The sequence below is a fragment of the Mauremys mutica genome, chromosome 25 (genome assembly GCF_020497125.1).
Source record: "Mauremys mutica isolate MM-2020 ecotype Southern chromosome 25, ASM2049712v1, whole genome shotgun sequence".
NCBI lineage: Eukaryota > Metazoa > Chordata > Testudines > Geoemydidae > Mauremys > Mauremys mutica.
Window position 1 is genome coordinate 9,501,041 of NC_059096.1, and position 23,218 is coordinate 9,524,258.

A 23,218-nucleotide genomic window follows, 5' to 3' on the forward strand; every position below is an offset into this window, starting at 1 on the left:
CAATCTAAACCCTGGCTGGACACTGCTAGGTTGACAGACGAATTCTTCTAATACCTAACCCCTCTTGCAGAGGTGGATTTACTACAGCAATGGAAGAATACCTATTAAGTGTCTATACTACAGTGCTGTGGCAGTAGCATTTTTAATGTAGATATACCTTTAGACTAATAACTATTTGAAGCTAGGTTTCTCAAACCAGACCATGTTCTGAAAACTAAGATAGTAGACTTGGACATCTTAATTAAACACTTATATTAGGAGGGGGCATGTCTGCCTCACTGAACAGGAGAAAAAAATAAATAAATGTATACTCTATTAAATCAGAACTATGGAGAGAAGGCCTCCCAATTTTCTAATATTACTATTCCCCTCTGATCATAAGAATATTCTAAATGAAAGATATAAAAATTGCATTAGACCCCAATTTAATAAATTGGAAATATGAACAAGAAAGGCATACCACAAGGCTTATAGCCTAAAGCAATGGAACTAAAAGTTGTGAGTTAATAAAGATTAATGCATATTTTGATAATTATATCACTTTCAGGAGAATGGTGTCCTACAATAAATATGCGGCAAATGAACAATTTAATTATCAGTTAGACTATAAACTGGAAAAATAAGGAGCATCCCAACTACTTTTACCAAGCTTGCAAAACAAAGAATTCAAAAGAATGATTATTTTTCAGATATTAAGACTTGCTGCACAAATAACAAACCACAACCCAATACATTCTGGACAACAAAAATAAGGAGGATGCTTAGAGTAGTAGCTACCATAAATAGCATCAACTAACAGAATGAGCTTAAAGCTTGATGCAATTCCAAAGACCCTAAATTAAATAATTCTCTGAAGAGAACTGGCTAGAAATTCCAATACAAGTGTGGTACTAGAAGAACGAGAATTTCTATTGATGCAAAATCATTACTACTGGAAGTCTACCCATATATTAAACACAAAGAAGCAAATATATATAAAAATAAAAACTCATGTCCTGCTTTTAGTAGCAAATGTTTTATACGTGTGGTTGCAATGACCAGGTCTCCTCTGTTTTAAGTGAATCCAGAACACAAGCAATAAACTCTTCACCTTGTTTTCAATAAAGGATACTGCCACAACAAAAACATGAATGTGTCAACATAACTCTCCCTGTTCTGGAGCTGCCTCCCTCCATCCAGTTCCATATCTCAGGCTGCATCTCCAACATATCCTTTTGGAAATTTCACTATTTGAACTCAACGTGGTCAAAACCGAATACTTTATTTTCTCCCAAATGTTTCTCACGTTCATTTCCACACATCCACCATCCTCGCTGTAACTCAGGCTTCTGGTGTTGGAGTTAACGATACCTCCTTTGCCTCATACATCCATATCAGATCCACTTTTTATTGTTTCTTGTTACATAAAGATTTCTAACAATTTCTCTGTCCACACAACTAAATTTCCCATCTTGATTACTGTAACCTTCTGCTCACTTGTATCCCCTAATACCCATCCAGTCCATTCAAAATGCAATCACTAAGATCAGAATGACTGACAAGGAAGATGATCACATCTCACCCCACCCTCCCTCCACTGCCTGTCCCTTCTCTAACAAATCAAGTTCAAGCTTCCAGCTACAGTCATGAACTCTCATTGTAAGTCTGCCCCGCCCCACTTCCCCATGCTTGACTCTAATCATGACATGCCAGATTTGATGTCCTATTTATTCCTCTCATGCCATCTTCATGCTTTATTCCCAATATTATTTCCTGAAATGGTAAGCTGTTCCTCAGCTGGTCCACAAATCCACTACAGGTCTGTCGCATCTTACGCTGGGGTTACGTTCCGCGGTCAGCGCATAAAGTGAAAACCGTGTATAGTCAAAATGACCCTTGAAAATCCCTTAAATCACCCATAAAGTACAATTTTGTGTATACAACCCTGTACAGTACTATGTATTGTATACAGCAATGTACAGTACGGTATATAATAAAGACTACATATGCAAAATATAATTTTACAGTATTTTAATAACATAACAGAGACAGAAGAAAGAATAAAAAATGAAAACAGTACAGTACTGTAAACCCGAACAGTCACCAGTCATCCTGGATATTCTTGCTAGTATTGTACTGTACACACTCCAATGATGAGTCTTCCTCTTCCCCTGACAACACTATTATTGAGTCGTCGGGGCTTGATGTCGATCCAGGAGACGATGGGCCAGGTTTGGGTGACGGAGAGCGAGTCGTAGACGAAGTGGTTGGTTCTGGTTCAGCTCGAGAAGTTGACTGTGTAGGCTCTGCTGTTGCTGGTTGTTTTTTCTTTAAAAACATGGTGATTGGCAACTGTCACTGTTGTCTCTTGAGTTCCTCAAACATTTCTTGGTACAGTCTCAAATCATCCGTAATACTACATGTGATTTAGCGGCTTCGTTTCATAGAGGGACCATATTCAGAAATTAAATCATTCAAGTGTTTCGCTGCTTGGAACACTTCAGAAATTTATGAAGATTCCAAGTTGCTGGCTTTTCCGGTTCATCATCATCTTTGTCTTCTGTAGACGATTTTATCAGTTCCTCTAACTCTTCGTTAGTCAATGTTTCTCTATGGCCATCAATTAATTCCTCAATTTCTTCCTCGAGGATGTCGACGAAGCCATCACCACCCACTTGCCTGGCCACCTGAACAATGAGTTGCACCTCTTTATCAATGGTCAGGAAACCCTTAAAATCACTCACACAGTCTTCCCATAGGTTTTGCCAACACGCATTGACTGTTTCAGGCTTGACTGCATCCATTGCCTGTTTAATATAAGTGATGCAATCAGCAATGTTGAAGGACTTCCAACACTCCATCACATTAACATTGGGATCAGCATCCATAGCAGTAAGGATCCGTGAGAATGAAAGCCTCGTGTACGTGGCCTTGGAACAGCTAATGACGCCTTGGTTGAGAGGTTGGAGGTGGTATTGGGAGGGAGAAAGACTACTTCAAAGTCATTATGCGCAAACCAGCGTGCCGCAGGGTGGCCAGGAGCATTGTCTACGATCAGCAACACTTTAAAGTCAAGTCCTTTTTCTTCAAGGTACTGCTTGACCTCCAGAATGAAACACTTGTGGAACCAATCCAGAAATAATGCTGCCGTCACCCAAGCCTTTTTATTTGATTGCCAGAACACAGGCAGGAGATTTTTGTTCTTGCCTTTTAGTGCACGGGGATTTGCAGCCCTGTAGAGCAAGTCCAGCTTTATTAAACGTCCAGCCTCATTGCCACAAAGCAACACAGTCACACAGTCTTTAGCTGCTTTGAAGGGGCTTGTCTTTCTGATTTTGAAATGTAAGTGCGGGTGGGCATTTTTTTCCAGAAGAGCCCAGTCTCGTCATCATTAGAAACTTGTTCTGGAAGACTACCCGTTTCCTCTATGATTTTCTAATTGTTCGGGGTAGGCTTTTGCTGCGTCCTCATTGGCAGATGCAGCTTCACCGGTAGTCTGCACGTTTTTGAGGTTGAAGCAGTTCCTAAAACTGTTAAGCCAACCTTGGCTGGCTTTGAATTCCTTCTTATCAGAAGGCTGTCTCTCTTCGGCGGGAGGTTTGAACAGCGCATAGATGCTAAGAGCCTTTTCTCGCAACATGTTGCCATTGATAGGCATACGTTTACGGTTCATGTCTTCCAGCCATAAGTTTAATGCCTTTTCAGTGTTCACTAAAGTCTTATCACGCACTTGGCTCATCACCTTAGCAGTCACTGGAGCACTTGATGCCACGGCTTGACGAATTTCTGTCTCTCGAATCTTGACGGCACGGAAGCTAGATTCGTTGTGGCCGTATTTACGCGCCACGTTGGCGATGGACATACCGTCTCTCAATAAGTCCAACACAGCCAGTTTTTCCTCCAGCGCTGGAACACGTTGCTGTTTCTTCGGTTGAGCACCAGATGAAGTAGGTGCCTTGCGTTTAGGGGCCATGTTATTCAGTACAAAAAATACATACTGTCTCTTTAAACAGTACAGGCACAGTAGAGTCTCACTCAGCATGGCGAGATGCGCACAGTATGAGAGGCACAGGGGGACTGAGTACTGTAGTGGGAACAGCAGATTCGCTTCTCCCATCTCACACTCACTCCGGGGGAGACACACTATTTAAACTTTTTTTTTTGGCCAACCCTCCTGGGTTATTATAAGGGAGAACCTTATCACAAGCCTAAAGACATGCTGTTGCTGTCAAGTCCCCCCCCCAAAAATATTTTAGTGGGAACAGCAGATTCGCGTCTCACGCTGGTGGAATCGCCCTTTTTTTTTTTTCCTTCTTTCTCCCGACCGTGCAAAGCTGAAATCCCGCATGTTAAATGTGCGTAAGATGTGACAGACCTGTATCATCTTCTCATTTAAATCCCTCTTGGAGAACCATTTCTTCTGCAACAGCTACACAGAAAAGGTACTGGCAGTCAGAAGCACAAGGGTCTGCTACACCACATAAGTGGGACAGAATTTACCACCTGCTGATTTAGGGGAAGCGTAAGAACACAAGAATGGCCACACTTGGTCAGACCAATGGTCCATCTAGCCCAGGATTCTGTTTTCTGACAATAGCCAATGCCAGATGCTTCCAAGGGCAGGAACAGAACAGGGCAGTTATTAAGTGATCCATCCCACCTTGTCTAGCCCCAGCATCTAGCACTCTTAGGCTAAGGGACAACCAGAGCATGGGGTTGCATCCCTGACCATCTTGGCTAACAGACACTGACGCACCTATCCTCCATGAATTTTTTTTAAACGCAGTTATACTTTTGGCCTTCACTGCATCCTCTGACAACAAGTTCCACAGGCAGATGAGGCATTGTGTGAAGTACTTCTTTTTGTTCATTTTAAACGTGCTGCCGATTAAATTCATGAGGTGACCCCAATTCTTGTGTTACATGAAGGGGTAAATAACACATCCTTATTCACTTCTCCACACCTGTCATGATTTTGTAGACCTCTATCATATCCCTCTTAGTTGTCTCTTTTCCAAGCTAAACAGACCCAGTCTTTTGAATCTCTCCTCATATGGCAGCTGTTCATTTTTCACAGAATCATAGGTTAGAAGGGACTGCAAGGGTCATCTAGTCTAACCCCCTGACAAGATGCAGGATCTGTTGTGTCTAAACCAGCCAAGATAGATGGCTATCCAGACTCCTTTTGAAGACCTCCAATGAAGAAGTTTCCACAACTACCTATGTTCCACTGTCCTACTGTTCTTACAGTTAGGAAGTTTTTCCCGAGATTTAATCTAAATCTGCTATGCTGGAGTTTGAACCCACTGCCTCTTGTCCTGCCCTCTGTGGCAAAAGAGAACATATTTTTTCCATCTTTTTTATGGCAGCCTTTCAAGTATCTGAAGACCGCTATCATATCCCCCCTTACTCTCCTCTTTTCCAAACTAAACATACCCATTTCCTTCAGCCTTTTCTCATATGGCTTGCATTCCCATCCCTTTGATCATCTTTGTTGCTCGCCTCTGGATCCTTTCCAGTTTTTATACATCCTTTCTATACATTGGTGACAAAACTTGGACACAGTACTCCAGCTGAGGCCTAACTAGCACCGAGTAGAGCAGTTCTACCACCTCCCGTGACTCTGTTAACGCAACCTAAAACTGCATTTGCTTTTTTTGCAACAGCATCACACTGGTGACTCATATTGAGGTTGTGATCTACCACAACTCCCAGATCCTTCTCAGCAGTGCTTCTTCCAAGCCAGTCTTCCCCCATCTGCATTTGTGCATTTGGTTTTATTTCCCTAAGTGTGGCACCTTACATTTGTCTTTGCTGAATTTCATTTTGTTGTCTGTAGCCCCACTCTCCAATTTATCAAGATCTCTCTGAATTTTAGCTCTACCCTCCCAAGTATTGGCAACCCCTCCTCTTCCCCCTCCCCCAAAGCTTGGGGCCATCTGAAAACTTGATAGGTATGTTTTCTATATCTACATCCAAGTCATTTAATCAATTCCTGGAGGTGAATGCCTGGCTGCAATGATGGTGTCGCGAGGAGGGCTTCAGCTTCCTTGACCATGAGATGCTGTTCTAGGAAGAAGGACTGTTAAGCAGAGATGGGGTCCACCTATCAAGGAAGGGGAAAGAGCATATTTGGATACAGACTGACTAATCTAGTGAGGAGCGCTTTAAACTAGTTTCAAAGGGGGCAGGTGACCAAAGCCCACATGCAAGTCAAGAACATGGAGACCTGGGAGAAGGTTTGGAATTTGGGGGGAGCATGGGCTGTTATAGCAGGGATAAAGGAGTGACAAGACAGAACTGGGGGGTGGGGAAATCAAATCAGTATCTTAGATGTCTATATACTAATGCAAGAATTAGGGGGAATAAGCAGGAAGAACTCAAAATGCTAGTAAATAAACATAACTATGACATAGCTGGCATCAAAGAGGCCTAGTTGGATAATACATATGACTGGAATGTTAGTATAGAAGGGTACAGCTTGCTCAGGAAGGACCGGCAGGGAAAAAAGGGAGGAGGTATTGCCTTATATATTAAAAATGTATACACTTGGACTTTGATTGAGAGGAAATAGGAGACAGACTTGTTGAAAGTCTCTGGGTAAGGATAAAAGGGATAAAAAACAAGGGTGATGTCATGGTAGGGGTCTACTACAGACCACCTAACCAGGAAGAAGAGGTGGATGAGGCTTTTTTTAAACAGCTCACAAAATCATCCAAACAATGGTGATGGGGAATTTCAACTACCCAGACATCTGTTGGGAAAATAATACAGCAAGGCACAGATTATCCAACACATTCTTGGAATGTATTGGAGACAATTTTTTATTTCAGAAGGTGGCAAAAACTACCAGGGGAGAGGCTGTTCTAGATTTGATATTGACAAATAGGGAGGAACTGGCTAAGAATTTAAAGTGGAAAGCAGCTTGGGTGAAAGTGATCATGAAATTATAGAGTTCATGATTCTAAGGAATGGCAGGAGGTAGAACAGCAAAATAAAGACAATGGATTTCAAGAAGACAGATTTTAGCAAACTCGGAGCTGGTAGGTAAGATCACATGGGAAGCAAGTCTAAGGGGAAAAACAACAGAAGACAGTTGGCAGTTTTTCAAGGAGACATTCTTAAGGGCACAAGAGGAAACTATCCCACTCCGTAGGAAAGATAGGAAGTATGGCAAGAGACCACCCTGGCTTAACCAGGAGATCTTCAATTATCTAAAAATCAAAAAAAAGAGTCCCACAGAGTGGAAACTAGGTCAAATTACAAAGGATGAATAAAAACAAATAACACAAGTATGTAGGGACAAAATTAGAAAGGCCAAGGCACAAAGCAAGATCAAACTAGCTAGAGACAAAGGGTAACAAGAAAACATTCTTAGAAGCAAGAGGAAAACCGAGGACAGGTTAGGTCCATTACTCAATGGGGGGGAATGGAATAACAGAAAATGTGGAAATGGCAGAAGTGCTTAATTACTTCTGTGTTTCGGTTTTCACCAAGAAGGTTGGACATCTAACTTAGTGAATGCCAGTGAAAATGAGGTAGGCTCAGAAGAGGCTAAAAAAGGGAAAGAACAAGTTAAAAATTCTTTGGACAAATTAGATGTCTTCAAGTCACCAGGACCTGATGAAATGCATCCTAGAATACTCAAGGAGCTGACTGAGGAGATATCTGAGCCATTAGCACCTATCTTTGAGAAGTCAAGGAAGAATGGAGAGATTCCAGAAGACTGGAAAAGGGCAAATGTAGTGCCCATCTATAAAAAGGGAAATAAGGACAACCCAGGGAATTACAGACCAGTCAGCTCTGCTTGTGTACCCTGAAAGATAATGGAGCAAATATTTAAGCAATCAATTTGCAAACATCTAGAATGGTAGTTCCCAAACTTGTTCCACCACTTGGGCAGAGAAAGCCCCTGGCGGGCCAGGCTGGTTTGTTTACCTGTCACGTCCACAGGTTCGGCCGATTGCAGCTCCCAGTGGCCGTGGTTCACTGCTCCAGGCCAGTGGGAGCTGCTGGAAGCACGTGGGCCGAGGGATGTACTGGCCACCACTTCCAGAAGCTCCCATTGGCCTGGAGCAGTGAACCGCAGCTACTGGGAGCCACGATCGGCCAAACCTGTGGACGTGGCAGGTAAACAAACCGGCCTGGCCCACCAGGGGCTTTCCCTGCACAAGCAGCGAAACAAGTTTGGGAACCACTGATCTAGAAGATAATAAGGTGATAAGTAACAGTCAGCATGGATTTGTCAAATACAAATCATGTCAAACCAACCTGATAGCTTTCTTTGACAGGGTAACAAGCATGTGGACAGGGGGAAAGCGGTAGACGTGGTATATCTTGACTTTAGTAAAGCTTTTGATACTGTCTTGTATGACCTTCTCATTAATAAACTAGGGAAATTCAACCTAGATAGAGCTACTATAAGGTGGGTGCAAAACTGGTTGGAAAACCACTCCCAGAGAGTAGTTATCAGTGGTTCACAGTCATGCTGGAAGAGCATAACGAGTGGGGTCCCGCAGGGATCAGTTCTGGGTCCAGTTCTGTTCAATATCTCCATCAATGAGTCAGATAATGGCATACAGAATACACTTATAAAGTCTGCGGATGATACTAAGCTGGGAGGGGTTGCAAGTGCTTTGGAGGATAGGATTAAAATTCAAAATGATCTGGACAAACTGGAGAAATGGTCTGATGTAAACAGGATGAAATTCAATAAGGACAAATGCAAAGTACTCCACTTAGGAAGGAACAATCGGTTGCACACATACAAAATGACTGCCTAGGAAGGAGTACTGCGAAAAGAGATCTAGGGGGTCATAGTGGACTACAAGCTAAATATGAGTCAGTAGTGTAATGCTGTTGCAAAAAAAAGCGAACATCATTATGGGATGTCTTGGCAGGAGTGTTGTAAGCAAGACACGAGAAGTAATTCTTCCATTCTACTCTGCGCTGATTAGGCCTCAACTGGAGTATTGTGTCCAGTTCTGGGCGACACTTTCAGGAAAGAGGTGAACAAATTGGAGAGAGTCCAAAGAAGAGCAACAAAAATGATTAAAGGTCTAGAAAACATGACCTATGAGGAAAGGTTGAAAAAAATGGGTTTCTTTAGTCTGGAAAAGAGAAGACTGAGGGGTGACGTGATAACAGTCTTCAAGTATGTAAAAGGTTGTAACAAGGAGGAGGAAGAAAAATTGTTTTTCTTAACCTCTGATAGGACAAGAAGCAATGGGCTTAAAATGCAGCCAGGGAGGTTTAGGTTGGACATTAGGAAAAACTTCCTGTTAGGGTGGTTAAGCACTGGAATAAATAGTCTAGCGAAGTTGTGGAATCTCCATCATTGGAGACTTTTAAGAGCAGATTAGACAAACACCTGTAAGGAACGGTCTAGATAATTAGTCCTACCTTGAGTGTAGAGGACTGGACTAGATGACCTCTCAACGTCCCTTCCAGTTCTGTGATTCTATGTTAACCACCCCCACACTGTGGAACCCCTCTTGAGACCTCCCTCCAATCCGACATCATTCCAGTAATACACCTCTACCTCGATATAACGTGACCCGATATACCACAAATTTGGATATAACGTAGTAAAGCAGTGCTCCGGGGGGCGGGGGAGCAGGGCTGCACACTCCGGTGGATCAAAGCAAGTTTGATATACCACGGTTTCACCTATAACACAGTAAGATTTTTTGGCTTCCAAGGACAGTGTTATATCAAGGTAGAAGTATAGTTACTCTTTGTTTTCAGTTGTTTAACCAATTGTGTATTCACTTAATGATAGTTCTGTCAAGCCTGCATTTCTTCGGAATGTCATGTAGAACTGTGTCAAAAGCATTGCTGAAGTTCAGGTATCCACCGCATTCCCCCATCCACCAAATCAGCTACCTTGTCAAAGAAGGAAATCAAGCTGGTTTGGCATGATGATAATTCTATGACTCTGGTCGCAGAGAAGCAACTGCAGCATGTCCTGAGGCTGTACTCAGAGGAGCTTTTGGATGCCACCCCTGAGGAATGGCTCACTGTGGAAATAGCAGCAAAAATGGAAAAGACAGAAGCCACCCCAGAGTCTGATAAGTTTCTGGCTCCAATTTAATGTTTATTAATATAGGAGTGGGAAGGACTTCTGTTCTATGAACCAATGCAAAAGTTATTACAAGCCCTGGGTAGCAACATGTATCCACCAATGGCAGATGCATGCCAGCACTTTGGCATCCCCACACCCTCCCCCATGTGGAACTGAAAATAGAGACTGGGAAATGCAAACAGTAAAAAGGGGATTTAAAAGTGAATTTTTACTGGAAAAGTACACATTTTTGCTCAGGCATTCCTGTTTATTAAAAATAATAATCTTATAATGCCATCTCTGTAACTACACCACTCTGAACCCACTCAATAATGTAAAAAGGCTGCCTGAAAACATTGAATTGGCAGCCCAAGTTGTTCCACAATTGAGTGGGGGGGTGGGGGGAAAGCAGAGAAACAGCTGCAATTTTTAACTTACCATTGTCTCTGCACTTCTTTCACTGCAATTAACCCGGCTGTGTACAGGGAGTTTCTGTGGTCTGAAGCATCCCTCTCACAATATACTGAAGTTCAGTTTTAAAAAGTAACACTTTTTGTCCTTGAAATTCCACAACGATTTTTTCTGTGATCCTGAACTGAGCTATTGGAGAAAACAACTCCTTTTGTCTTGTCTTGTTCCAGGTCCCTAGACCTCTACAGGCTGGAGTATCCGTGCAGCTTACCCACACTGCAGCAGAAGCCTAGGACTCTCTTCTTCTACGGATAAACATGACAGATTCTTTTGACCAACCATTCACCAGAATGCTTTGAGTAAGCTATATACCTCAACATAAAAACTTCACAGCAATGCTGAAGTTGCAGAAGTGCTAGTGTACAACAGAAACTCACAAATTTTCACTAATGACTGAGGACCATATTGCCCCCTTTCACAGAAACATTTGGGAAAGGCAATCTGGGAGGAAGAAATACTCCATAAAGTTCACTTCACAGAGTTTTCAAAAATCTGTCTTCCACTGGGGCGGAGAGTCCACAGACTTTGGATGCCACTCCTATTCCTCCTTTCAGCCCTACAGAACTTGAAGTTAGAGTAGGAAGGGAGTTTGCCTCCATTCTTCCACTCGCTTGGAGGACAATTCCAACAGAAGATACACATTGTCTGTTTGCTCCTGCAGTTATAAAGTGGCATCAACAGAAAGCGCTAATAGAGCTAGCTTTAATGGCCCATTATAGTGTAATCAAAAATCCTAATCAAATGGTTCTTTGATAGTTTATGTGAAATTAGTTTACAACAATGGGACTAGTTGTGGTGCAAAATAAGGATTATTCACATATTATTCACATTGCAGGATTGGACCCTCATTTTGGATTTCTGCCATTTTATCTAATTATTCCTTATTACGTATTAACAGAATAGCAGTGTGTAACAAATTACTCCGAATCTTAGAAATTATGAATATAGGATTGTACTATAAAACGCCCTTTCAATTCAACATTGACTCTCAATTTTAACTTCAGCCTGACACCACAATAACCCTAGTCTACTCTAAACCACAATCTTTCAGCCAAAAATGCGCTCACCCCATAAACAGTGACTAAGTGACAACTACGGGACAGTAATAACTAGAACGTCAACAAGCATGATTCATCTCATATTTTTGCATTACTTCTATCAATTTGAGAAAGTATACTACTTACATAATTCCCCCAGCCATTAACTCACACAATACCATTCCTATTCAGAACTAAGGTCCCAAGATGCACGCATGTGCATAACTATATGCACATGAGTAGTCCCACTGAACTCAACAGGATTACTCATGTGCTTAAAACTTACGTAGGTGTGTACATCTAGGCAAGACCAGGACCTACAAATCACTGCTTGCGGTTGCTGCTTATTTGGTAAATGATGCTTCTGAATTTTCAGAGCCTTGCTAACAAATAGCGGAGAAAGAGAAGAAGGAGGGGACGCATTGTCAAATGTTTAAGGGCCAAAATACAGCCTATCTGGCAGGAAATCCCTCTCTCTTCAAGAGCCAAAATATCTTTTTTTATATCAAATGTTTTACTGTGGTGGTAGATTTTAAACAAAGGCTTGCTTTATGTAGAGCATAAACAAAACCAATACATTCTGCTCAATCTAAAGTAGTCAAATATATTCCTATGAGTGGAATATTGATTCCACTGAAATTATGCACTCTCTCAAATGTGGCACAAAAACCAAGTGGCTTCCAAGTTAGAGGTATTTATTTTATTTTTATACCATTATTGATGAGAGTGTGCAGGACTATGCAGTCTGTTTTCTTAAAGACTTATACATTAAAATTTGATTTTAAAAACACACTGTACTCAGGTTATGTGCTTGTTTGTCTACCAGCACAAAAAGAAACATGTTTATTTCAAGCTGTATTAGAAACATGCAATAATAAATGCTGGCCAAATAGAAAGCCAAAGTAGCTGGTGAAGTATTTTAAACTGTAAGTCTTCTATTGCAAGCAAGAGTTTTAAAAAATTAAAGATTTCTTTATTTAAAAAAAAACAAACTTCAGAGTATCGCTTTAACACAGAAATTTGTCACAAAACCCAGTGAAACCAGCTTTGTTCTTCCAATAGAATTATATGTCTAATACAGCTCTAGAAGAGCAAGTTGGATTCTCCTCTGGCTTATGAACCAATTACTCCTGGGGGAATTCTGTACTACTGCACATGCGCAGAGTTCATGTCCCGTACAGAAATATTTTTTCTCCGCAGAAAATACATTCAGCTAAAGAAATGCTGCAGTTATACCCCTTTCACCCACCAGGGGCTGCTGTGGCACCAGAACAGAGAGCCGCCATTCCTGGGTGGAAGTAGCCCCAGCTGCGGATAGGGAAGAGAAGAGGCTGCGTTCCTCACAGCACCCTGCCCAGGAGGCCAGAGGATGTGGCATGGGATACAGATGGAGGGCCAATGTAGGGCACATGAGGCTGCTGGGGGTCATAGACTGGGGTTCAAAAGGGCTAGTGGGGGAGGTCAGACTGGGGCAGAGCCACATGGGGACAGAGAAGGAGGTGTGGCTGAGTGGGGGTACAGCGACCAATGGGGACAGGGGAGGAGGTGGTTGAGTGGGGGTGCAGGGACACATGGGGATAGGGGCAGATGTGCTGACTGAATGAAAGGCTAGGGGGTCAGCTAAGGTTTGCATGGGGGAGACTCCAAAACAATCCCCTCGCCCCCCAAAAAAACCTCTTCCATACTTCTGCCACCCACACCCAGTAACACACCCAGGCTCCTTCACAGCAATTACTTCCCTTTTCCGCAGCTTCTCCATTATACCTGATCCCCCCCAAGCCTTTGCACTGCTTCTGGGGAGTGTAAGAAATACATTTCTGTATTGTAGTTTAAATGAATTATTACTCAAAGTTCTGTAGTAATATGACTAGTAAGGCATCTATTTGTCAAACAACATTTCCTGAATTTTTTTGTTGTCTCTATTGTTACAGACATACTTGCTGACAGGTATTTTGAAATACATTACCAAAATAATTGAATCTTGCATTGGTATGTTGTGTTATTTTGACAAATAAAATATGCAGAATTTTAAAATATTGTGCACAGAAATTTTTTATTTTTTGGCATAGAAGACCCCCCCAAGAGTAATCAACAAAATTGAGACATACGATCCTGGTCCTGAAATCAGATTATTTTGTAAGAATGCACACACATGGAGTCCCACTGAATTCAGTGGGGTTCTGCACAGGCACCTGGGTCCTCTCATTTCTCCCACTTCCTTCAAATGAATCTAATGTATATTTAATATTTAAAGTGGCTGATTTTTTTACCAAAAAATAAAACAAATTTTATTAGAAGATCACAAAAGGAAAAAGACCAGAACCACGACAGCTCCATATGATGTGATTATTTTATAAACTTTTTAAAACAAGCTCTAACAAGTTCATAATATGCTACAGCTTCACAATCTATTTTATAAGGCCCCAATCCAGCAAACATTTTGAAACATTATTTACTTTACATACAACAATAGTTTAGTTATAAATTATAGACTTCTAGAAAGAGACCTTCTAAAAAGGTTAAAATGTATTACTGGCACACAAAACCTTAAATTAGAGTGAATAAATGAAGACTCGGCACACCACTTCTGAAAGGCTGCCGACCCCTGTCTTAGACCCTTAAATAGCACTTAGAAAGAAGTTTTTTGTACATTCCTTTTTCTTTTTTTTTTAAATAAAAACATCAAAAGATGGTGGGACATAATCTCAGGAATAATGATAAATTTTATCATAATGGTTATAAACCATTGTATCAGTAACACTGTGGAGTTTGAGTATTCCGGATACTGCACTGAGCATAAGCAATACACACTTATGGAAGGGCAGTTACCGCACACATTAAGGAGATACTGTAGGATACATTTTCAACGCTTTAGAAATGGATTTCACCACACAGCTCTCATTGATGTTAACAGAAGTCATAGAGTTAACGCCACCTGTATTACTCTGAAAATTTAAACCTAAAACCTGTTTTGCAAAAGAAAAAAAAAACATTTACACCCTTTTCTGCATTGTTATGATGTTTAACAAAAAACAGAAAAGGTACATTGGAGGGATTTAAAAGCAGGTGGCTGATTTAAAAAAACACTAGACTAGATAGGAAGCTTACTTACTCATCAACTAACCATTAGTTCTCCTGTTCCTCAAGAATGCAAAACAGGGAATTCAAGACCTGATTTTTCTAATAAAAAACATAAGCAGGAATATAGACAACTTTAAAAAAAATCAGGCTTTCATTACACTGTATAAAGAAATAAAAGAAGGCAGAAACATTATTCTTTTATTGAAGGTCATATGAAAGGGATTTTTTCCCATTGTTTCTATTTTAAATTACATGAAAATGCTATTATTGTCACCAATATAGAAAATACTCTGAAATTTAAAAAAATTATTAAGTCTACACAAATTAAACAAAACTATTTAAATAATAGGCAAACAAAGACGGATCTGAAGACACAGAACTCTGCAGAAGACCCAAAGTTATTTAAAACTAAAAAGTTAGCTGCTGAAGTAGACTGATGGCGAGCACAACAATATTCCACATGGAGCATGTTTTTATTGTTCACTTAGGATCCAAACCTGCATACTCTTATGCACAAGCTTAACTTTAAACCAGTGGTTTTCAACCTTTTTTCATTTGCAGGCCCCTAAAAAAATTTCAAATGCACGTGCAGACCCCTTTGGAAATCTTAGACACAGTCTGCAACCCCCAGGGGTCCACACCAAAGGTGGAAAACTGCTGCTTTAAACACATAAGTTGTCCCGTTGACTTCAGTGGACATACTTGCATGCACAACATTAAGTATGTTTGTAAGTTTTTGTAGAATAGAGACCTTACTTTAGAAAAATGTCATTGATGGACCGTCAGCCATAGTAATGTGTATAGCTCATTATTCAAAAGCTATACACACTTATTTCCTAGTAATCTGAAACTTTAAAAGGCTCTAATTGGATGTGTTTAATAATCATTTACAGAAATATGAGATCCATTGTAACCTGGTTCACAGTACACCAATCACTTCAAAAGACTATGTCATGAGTTCTAGTGATAGCAAATGCAAAATATGGAAGGCAAAAAGGCAGATAGGAATGGCTATAGAGGGAAAGCCAAGCAATCACTAAAGGTATTACATTTATTATTTTCTAGGCACTATATTAATTCAACTTCACTTTCATATATAGCACTGTACAGGCAAGTAGTAATAATTAAATTTTTACGGGCAAAATTCTAACCTTCCTTGCACATATACTAAATCAGAGCAGGCTACATACAGCACTCCTCTGAGCTCTACGTGGATGGCAAGTTTTGGGAGTGTGTATAGCTTCTTGTGTATATGTTGCCTTTGGTGTCTGGTAGTAAGAGAAGCAAATGCAGTACTATTTACTGAGGCTCTTTTAGGAGAAGCAATAAAGAGTAGAGTACTGCATAGTGTGCTAGTCACCACCCCCCAAGATACTCTACCTACAGCAAATAAGATAGCTCAAGGACCCTTTACTCAGGCATTACCACTCCACTCTTTCCAGAAACCCTCAGTCACAAGCCCAAATTTTGCCATATATTGGGATCCTGATTACGCCAAACCACAATAACCAATATAAAAAAGCTTTATAATTGACTTGCTTATAAATCTTACATTTCATTTTATACACACACACAGTCTTTGTCACTCCAGTAAGAAATTCAAGTGTGGATATAATTAGCAATTCTCTTAAAAACAGATGTTCTTGGCAAAATGCACTCACTTTATTCGCTTGTCTTTACATTTTCACATTAGGAGATTTTTTTTTTGGTGAAGGTTTATGGTTTTCCTTTCATTTTTCATCTGAATGCTAGTGCTTCAGATCCATCGTTCCAAGCTCCACCTGGGAAATGCTGCAAGCAGGATTCCATGGACATCTTTCCATGTTGTTGTTCTCCTCACCCAATTTCATCCTTGCTACAATACACTGAACAGACACAAATCTATGTTCCACTTCCCAAAGAGTATTAATTAACCATTTCAGCTCCTATTAGTGAACTCCACCAAATCAAAAATATTTGGTCAGCATATTTTGTTTCATTTTCCTTATATTAGTTATTTTCACTTTTGTAAAAAGACACAAACATACAGTTCCCTCACAGCTGGTTTACCATATTACATTTCTTCCTGAACTTCCACTCAGAAATGGGTGTGAGACCCTCTCTTTCCCTGGCAAAACATACATGTAATAGAAACTATCTGTCTCATTTCTCATTACTTTTTACATTTTAGCCTCCAACAATCAACCCAAGAACACAAGTAATAAATAAAATTCTGCTGTATTTTTCAATTTGCTCCATATTTTTTATCTTTATTCACACTATGGGAAGGGTAGGAAGGGAAGATATTTAACCCTTGTTTTCCTTGCATAGCACACAAGTAACAGCTTTTTTGTGTGTGTTTCTTTCATGTGAATTCTCTCTCTGCAGCAGCAAAGTCTCTGGAAATAAAATACACCACGTTCTGACAGCCACTTTTTTCCCCTTTGTCTTTATTTTTCCACATTGCTTAAGGGGAGGTTTGTCTCATTGCATCATTATAGTTAAACCTATTAGCCTTTAAAATATAAAATATTATATATATAAAAAGTATCTCATTTAAGACCTACCTTATTATTATATATACCGGAATATAAAAGTATATCATTTAAGACCTACCTTTTGCCCATTCAATCTGTTGTTTTAAGGACATTTACTTGATCTTTTAATTGAAAAAAAGGTTTTTATTGATACCATTTTAGTAAATTAATCTTATTAGCCTAACATTTATTACACTACTTAAATATATAAATAACCACAAATTATTAATGTGAGCTTCAAATTATTTATTGCAAATTAGGGTGACCAGACAGCAAATGTAAAAAATAGGGATGGGGGGGAGGTAATAGGTGCCTATACAAGAAAAAGACCCAAAATCGGGACTGTCCCTATAAAAGCTGGACATCTGGTCACCCTATTACGAATTGATATCACTGATCCAGTAGCCATCTATTTGCCAGTACTGGTACTACCGGTCCTTACATTATATTGAGCCAGTCTCCATACAAGAGGTGCAGTATCTATGCAATTGACAGTCCCTCTTTATATTGGTAGAAGGGATCCAGCCCCCATGTGATCAATTCGCTGTCAATACCACACTATAAAGGTATTTTTGAACCAGTCCCTATTACTACAACTCTGTGTGTGTGTGTGTGAACACACACCATTTACCCACCCCCATGAACATGGCTCACGGATGTATCTGGTCGCCAGTCGCGTCACTCCCATAGGTGCGAACAATGCGGTCCTTGTCAATATAATTTCAACCCAGTTATCAGTGCACCCCCCAGCCTGACTGGCCCAGGCTCAGTAGTATCAGCCCGTGTCCATGCCATTGCGGGGCTCTCTGCGCTGCTGAGCCGGTCCCCCCTCAGAAACGCTGGGCGCACCGCCAGCCTCCCACCCACCCGTGGGGGGAGGGGATGACTGACGCGATTTCCAATCGATACCAATATCGCCACACAGACCCCGATATGTCACGAAATATCGCGACACACACACACACCCACCCAATGGCTACGCCGCCAAGTCCCCGCACCCCTCCCGCCTCCCCTACGCCAGCGCCGATCCCCGCACCCCTCTCCCCCCCTCCCATCGACACACACCGCCTAATCCCCCCCCCCCACACACACACTCTCCTCCCGCCCGGCCCCAGCGCCTCCCCCTCAGGCGTCGCTGCCCTTACCTGGGGCGGCGGAGCGCGGGCTCCGATGCGAGGCTGCCCTCCGAATCCGGGCGCCTCCCTCTCACCACATCCCCTCTGGCCCCCGGGAGCCTTCCCTGCCGGGGCGGGGACAGGGTGGCTGTTCTTGCCCCCTCAGCGGCTCTCGCGCTCCACCGCGGCGGTTACCTCAGCCCCCACCCATCCCCCGAAAAAAAAATTATAAAACACCCCAAGGCTCCCCCCCTCCGGACCCCCTCCCCGCAGAGCGCGAGGGGGAGAGCGGGCGGGCGCGCGCGCGCGGTGTCCCAAGGGAGGGACCAGCAGCCCCTTTGCGCCTCGCGCCTCTGGCCTCGCGCCCGCCCGGCGCGCGTCCGCGCAGCCAACTCGCTCCCGAGTCGCGCGCGAGCGAGTGCCGGCTCCCTTCTGGGCTCGCGCACTCGGCTGGGGAGGGGGGGAGTCTCGGGGGGAGTGAGGAAGGAAACTCAAGCTACGCCTCCCTCTCTCGCCCTTGCGCGAGCGGGGGCGCACGCGCTCTCCCAACCTCTGTGTGTAATGCACTGGAGGTGAGCCGCGCGCCGACCAGGAGGGGTCTGGTTAATTATTCACCCGGGGCGTGCCTATGCAAATCGATGCTCCTCCCTGGCACCCCGCATAGCGTGCAGGGGGGGAACGAGTAATTCTTCATGAAGGGCGGGGCTATGCAAAACAGGTCGTCCTCCACCTCCCCCCGTGCGTTGCTTTTGCGCCTGGTTTCTCTCTCTGTCCTGTATTCATAACGGGGAGGGAGTTAATTTTTAATTACTTATTAGATATTAATTACCCCTGTAATCACTGCATGTATTGGACCACGGTCTCTGTCTGTGCGCGAGCTGGGGGCTGGGCTGAAGAAGCACAGAGGACATGCAGGAGGGGAGCTTGCAGCCCGCTCTGTGGACTCCTCTCATCTGAAGTCCGTCTGGTCGTAGCCTTGCAATGTTTGTGATGTTCATTGTTAAATCGGCAGGAAAACTTTTCCAGCAAGGAGGGGGTAGATCGTTGGAGACAGTTCCCACTTGGGGGATTTTCATTTATGAAAAATTTGGGATACTAGAATACTCTAGCGTGAAACCCACGTTTGTCTGTGTTACTACAGTGCATTTTTTACTCCTTTCTCTTGCCAAAGGATTTATAATCTTGTGCAAATGTGTGTGCGCAATGCATTACGCACGTAAAACGTGTTTTCTGGAAGGGGGGGAGTTGTGCAGTGTTTGTTGTGGGGAATGTATTTGGGATGTATCTGATGCATTTTTCCTACCGTGCATTGTTCAGAGCTGCAACTGCTACTGTCAAAAAATAACTGCTACTGAACCAACAAAAGGGAAGGATATGACTGAGGGGGAAGATTCCGGCTCCAGCAGAGGAGAGGGATTTTATAGAGGCAGGACCTGCACACAAAGAGAGTTTTTGGGTGAATTCTGGTTCTGGGGCTAGAGCTCCAACAGCTTATATGTCCTTCAGCTCCTCCAAGAGGACAGAAGGCGTTAAAGCTTTTTTTCATTTTAAACCCTGATTTTTTGAAAAAACTAGGAAGGAAGGAAGGAATTTTTCAGTGATGGTACGGTTAGGCAGGGGAAATACAATAATTTCTACAGCTATAACTTCAATTAATTATGTACAGCTCACTGTAAGTAGAACCTTCCATCTACCATATATAGGATGCTACTTGTTTATATAAGACAACTATCCTACTGTGAAAACATCACATTTTATTTGGTGCCTGTTATTTTTATTAAAGACTTTATCCAATAACTTCCATTCTTTAAAATGTAAGAGGGACACTCACTGTTCACAGCTGTCCCTATGTTTAGGTTTTGTAAAACAAGCGATAACAAAGCAAAGACAAACATCAAATTATTTTCAAGGTCTAATTAAAACACTTAAAATATTGTAACCAAAATGCTGCAAAGAATGAGCCATATCATGAAATCCAACGAGTTAATTTGCATTATTTTATTGGCCAAGCTGAGTGAAATGCAAATACTAAAGAAGGAGCATAACTAGTGAAAAGTAAACTAGATTTTTAAAGTCTACATGCATCCAATGAAGTGGGTATTCACCCACGAAAGCTCATGCTCCAATACATCTGTTAGTCTATAAGGTGCCACAGGACTCTTTGCTGCTTTTATAGATTTTTAAAAATTCTCTAGGGTATAATACTAATATATTAACTGAAGAAAGGATAGAGTTTTATTGGATTTTTCATCTGACCAGGACTCTTTTAAACTTTTTTGATTAATTATTTTTATCTTATTTATCAGTAAAACCTTCTTTCTAGTCCCAGCATAAAACGTGTTCCCCTTAATTAAATTAATTGTAAGTGTACTACACTCTCTTGGGATGTCTTGTCAAAGCTAGGTGCAGATTACTTGCCTCCATCTGACTGCAGAAAGGTTAAGAGCGTCACATCACATCTGTCCCTGGTGCCAAAGTTAATGACCAAATAAATTAAGCAACAGGGTGAACTGCAGTTCTAAGCTGAATTATTTGCACAAAAGATAATTAATTACAGTAGAAGCAATCCCAGTTAGTTTGAAACTGTTAAAAACAAAGTATAGCTACACCAGTTTTATTATTTAGTATATGAGAACTTCTGTCTGGTAGCATTAGAGCCCACTTCCTCCTATTTCTGGAATTAAGGAGCTATCAGATTGGGTGCACATGCATTCAAGTCCCTGGATTTTTCCTCCTGACTGGGTGATTTCTTTCACTGACTAATAATAAATAATAATATAATTTAAAACAGCACATCAGCAGCACTTTTTTAAAACCATCAGGGAAATCTTCCAAAAATCCATTTGTTTAATTCTACAGCAAAAGTGCATTCTGTAATTATTTCTATATAATTGTCTCTCATGTCACATTACAGTCTTTTGAGTCCACATATATTAAAAGCGAATAAGGAACCAGAATTATTCCTTTTTCCCTTATAAGGTGTACTTGCATGGCAAATACACACTTTGCATACTGTTGCAGTTATAGTGTTTAGGAGTAATAATACTTCCACCTACAAGAAAATATTCTCAGATGTGGTGTTAATTGCTTTAAATAGCTACCCATATTTTTTCTGAAAAAAGTAAAGCATGTTTCGAGACATAGACATTGCGTAAGAAAGGGAGGCCCTGTCGCTTCAGGCCAGCTCCTGCTCCCACTGCAGAGCTGGAACATGGGGCGGGGGTGACAGTAAGGGCATTGAGTGGGATCCAGAAAGAGACCGGCAGGTTTGCACTTAAAAATTAGCTCAATCTAGCTACGTTACTCAGAGCAATGAAAAAAATTGCACCCTGGGCACCGTAGGTAGGCCGACCTAAGCATTCCAGTTCTAGTTCACTATTGTGTGCCCCCGCCACACACACAGCATAGGGGACAAGGTTAGGACAACAGGCTGGCAGGGAGAGGCTGCAGTTTAGGACTACACCAGTGCCTACTGTAGACACAGCTAGATCAACAGAAGAATTCTTCCATCAATGTAACTACCATCTCTCAAAGAGGGGATTACCTACAGGACAGGAAAACCCCTTCAGTTGATACTGCTGTAGTTGGTCTACTGTATTGTAGACATCTCTATAGGCACCTAAATTCCAGACCTAGGTATATAACCCAAGACTTCTGCATCTAAGTCCCAATTTTAGCTCCACTGCAATCCACAAAAAACTCCTACAAAATTCTGTAGGAACCTAAATTCACTCAATGCCTAACTTTTCAAAGTAAAATTTCCCTAGGCACCTGTGTTTCAGCCTCTGGGCACGCACACTGCTGCCTCCCTTTATGCGTCCAAATGCCCGTCTACTGCCTGAGCTCCAGAATGATCCACGAACGAGGGGAAAAATAGAAGTTCGGCCACCTAAGTCATATGCAGGGCCTACTTATTGGATCCAGTCCCCCATTCAAAATGTAATTGGAGGAGGTGGTGTCGTCCACCTTGTAACTTTAGAGACCCAGGTTCAATTCCCTTATCGCTACAAATGGGGGGAGAACAGAGACTCTTTTTTCAAGTCCTATCTCTCCAAAAAGTATTCTAACCACTCAGCCGGAGATGAGCCATGCCTGCCGATAGTGCAGAGGGGAGCAGAGTGAGGGCAGCTGGCTTCAGCAGTGTTATTGAGGCGGTTCTGTCTGTGTGACCATGCTCAGTACAAGCCAAGCAGCAAATCAGGGAGGGATGCGCATGCCCCACAACGCGTCTCCTCTGCACTGAGCTAGGGGATCTGCTGTGGGGTTCAGTCAGCCTCTGCTGTTGAAGCTATTCCATTCTGGATAAAGAGTGACAGGACAAGGGGGACTGGACTGGGGGTCTGCAGCATCATTCTCTATCTCATTCTGATCCAAGAGGGTGGAAGGATGTTGTTTCTTAGATATCTGAAATCCTTACATCAAGATACAAAGACTAATGTGTGTGGTTTTTTTAAATGTATGCCATAGGAACATCCCTCCATATTTGACTCTAGGAAGTGTGAGTAATTAAAACATGTAAGAAAATATAGATTTTGCCTCCCATATCTACCCAGTTAAGGAAGATACAATCCAGTCCTAGTAAACATTTAAGGAAGAAAATTATTCAGATCAATTCTAATATTATTTAACAATGTATTCTTAAATACCAGGATATGAACTTCCCTCCCACCTCCACCAGTTCAAAATGGCCCAGGTTTGGTGATCTGCAAGGTGCATCTATTTGTGGAGACTGCTATGGAAGTGGGTTTTTAGAGAAATTATTATTATTATTAATTATTTGTATTATCATAGCACCCAGAAGTCTCAGTCACAGACCAGGACCCCATTGTGCCAGGTCCTGTACAACCCCAGGATAAGAAGACAATCCCTGTCCCAAAGCTTGCAGTCTGAAGTACAAGACAAAGAACAACAGCTGGAATTATATTTGTAAGGGGGGGGGGGATTTTTATTCTGCAA

The 23,218-nt window shown here is 41.9% G+C and overlaps 1 protein-coding gene across 6 annotated transcripts in view; it reads right to left on the reverse strand.

Annotated features, from left to right (window-relative positions):
* Positions 1-18,461, reverse strand: part of TANC2 (tetratricopeptide repeat, ankyrin repeat and coiled-coil containing 2) — a 602,081-nt gene extending 583,620 nt beyond the window's left edge. For all 6 annotated transcript variants that reach the window (XM_044999330.1, XM_044999329.1, XM_044999328.1 and 3 more), the window contains exon 1: positions 18,293-18,461. The gene's annotated coding sequence lies outside the window, so the exon portion shown is untranslated. The remainder of the gene's footprint in view (positions 1-18,292) is intronic.
* Between the last annotated feature and the right edge of the window lie 4,757 nt (positions 18,462-23,218).